Below are 2,500 nucleotides of genomic sequence, written 5' to 3'. Positions count from 1 at the left end.
AAAATCTGGAGGGAATGGCAACCCACAGAGTCCCTTGGACTGCAAGATCAAACCAGTCAATCCTAAAGGAAATCAGTCCTGAATATTCATTGGAAGAACTGATACTGAAGCTGAAGCTCCGGTACTTTGGCCACCTGATGTGAAGAACTGACTTCTTAGAAGAGACCCTGATGCTGGGATTGAAGGCAGGAGGAGAAGGTGATGGCAGAGGATGAGATGGTTGGATGGCCATGAGTTTTAGCAAGCTCCAGGAGTTGGTGATGGACAGAGAAGCCTGGTATGCTATAGTCCATGGGGTCGCAAAGAGTTGGACATGACTGTGTAACTGAACTGAACTGAACTGATACAGTGTCATATAGCTCCTCTGTCTTACTAAATTGTTGGAGGAGGATGCAAGACTGGATTAAAAAGAGGAAGGAATTAAACTTTGAACTGCCCAAGGAAAAGGGAGTTGTCTGGCGGGGAGGAGGATATACTCAGAGAAAGAGAGGGGAACAACATCCAGAGAATATCTTATGGCCAGAAACCAGGTTCTAAAATTTGTGGTTGCCAGATGGCTGGGGGGGGTTACGGGTGGGGAGGGGGAAGCTTGAGAATTTGGGATTAGCAGATGCAAACTATTACATAGAATAGATAAACAACAAGGTCTTACTCTATAGTCCTGAGAACTGTATTCAATATCCTGGGATAAACTGTAATGGAGGGACTTCCCTGGCAGTCCAGTGGTTCAGACTTCACCTTCCAATGTGCGGGGTATGGGTTTGATTCCTAGTTGGGGAGCTAAGATCCCATATGCCTTGAGGCCAGAAAACCAAAACATAAAACAGAAACAATATTGTAACAAATTCAATAAAGACTTTAAAAAAAAAAATCATGTCTTTGTGCTGGGTTAAGGAGAGGCCGGAAAGGGACTGAAGCAGGTCAGCTAAAGGGCAACGCAATCAAAATACTGCTTCAGTGGGCCAAGTGGAACTGGTGCAGAAGGGCGTACATTACAGTCATGCCGAAACGTGGGGAAAAGGGAGCGGTGGTCGAAGACGCGGAAGAGCCCAAGACTGAGCCAGAGGCGAAGAAGAGTAAGGCAGGAGTGAAAAAGAATGAAAAAGAGGCCGTAGGAGAGGGCACAGTTCTATATGAAGACCCCCCAGATCAGAAAACCTCACCCAGTGGCAAATCAGCCACACTCAAGATCTGCTCGTGGAATGTGGATGGGCTCGAGCCTGGATTAAGAAGAAAGGTTTAGATTGGATAAAGGAAGAAGCCCCAGACATTCTGTGCCTCCAAGAGACCAAATGTTCAGAGAACAAACTACCAGCTGAACTTCAAGAACTGTCTGGATTATCCCATCAGTACTGGTCAGCTCCTTCAGACAAGGAAGGGTACAGTGGTATGGGCCTCCTCTCCCCCCAGTGCCCACTCAAAGTCTCTTATGGCAGCGGTGAGGAAGAACATGATCAGGAAGGCCGAGTGATTGTGGCTGAATATGATGCATTTGTGCTGGTGACAGCCGATGTGCCTAATGCAGGCCGAGGTCTGGTGTGCCTGGAGTATCACCAGTGCTGGGATGAAGCCTTTCGCAAATTCCTGCAGGGTCTGGCATCCCGCAAGCCCCTTGTGCTATGTGGGGACCTCAACGTGGCTCATGAAGAACTTGACCTTCACAACCCAAAGGGAAATAAAAAGAATGCTGGCTTCACTCCACAAGAGCGGCAGGGCTTTGGGGAATTGCTGCAGGCTGTGCCGCTCACTGACAGTTTCCGGCACCTCTACCCCAACACGGCCTATGCCTACAACTTTTGGACCTATATGATGAATGCGCGATCCAAAAACGTTGGTTGGCACCTTGATTATGTTTTGTTATCTCAGTCTCTGTTGCCTGCATTGTGTGGCAGTAAAATCCATTCCAAGGCTCTAGGCAGTGACCACTGTCCCATTACCCTATACCTAGTTCTGTGACACCTCTTCCAAATCACATTGAGCTTAGGAAATAAGCCCACCAAGCTAGCTTTAAAATTCTTACCTCAAAGTTCTTTAATAACTGCTATCTAGAGAAATCTGCATTGTATTTCCCTCTAAGCTATGAATCCTTTAACCAGGCTTCTAATAACAGATGTAAGCTCTCAAGGATGGCGTTTGTGTAGGGGTGGTGCTTTTTTCTTTTTCTTTTTTTATATTAAACAAAAGCTACTGATATTTCCTGTGAACTGTCCCTGTGAAAATAAAGAGCCATAGTTTCAAAAAAATCATGGAAAAGAATATGAATATATATATGCAGAGAACTGTATCACTTTGTTGTACAGTAGAAATTAACACTATGCAAATTAACATTGTAACTCAAGTACATATCAATAAAATAAATGTGAAAAAAACAGTTCCAATCTATACAAATTAGAGACAGCTTTTATAAAGTTGGCAGTGGGAATTACATGGAACCTACAAAGCAAATCTGCAAGAAACTGAAATCACTCTTAAGGGGCCTCTATGTACACCTTTGGCTAAA

General features: G+C 44.8%; 1 pseudogene; it reads left to right on the top strand.

Moving 5' to 3' along the window:
• The first annotated feature begins 939 nt into the window (after window positions 1-939).
• On the top strand, window positions 940-2,058 carry LOC136163531 (DNA repair nuclease/redox regulator APEX1 pseudogene; annotated as a pseudogene).
• The last annotated feature ends 442 nt before the right edge of the window (window positions 2,059-2,500 follow it).

Source organism: Muntiacus reevesi, chromosome 3, assembly GCF_963930625.1.
Source record: "Muntiacus reevesi chromosome 3, mMunRee1.1, whole genome shotgun sequence".
NCBI classification, from domain to species: Eukaryota; Metazoa; Chordata; class Mammalia; order Artiodactyla; family Cervidae; genus Muntiacus; species Muntiacus reevesi.
Note: the sequence above shows the minus strand (reverse complement) of the source record. Positions and strands in the feature narration are given on the sequence as shown.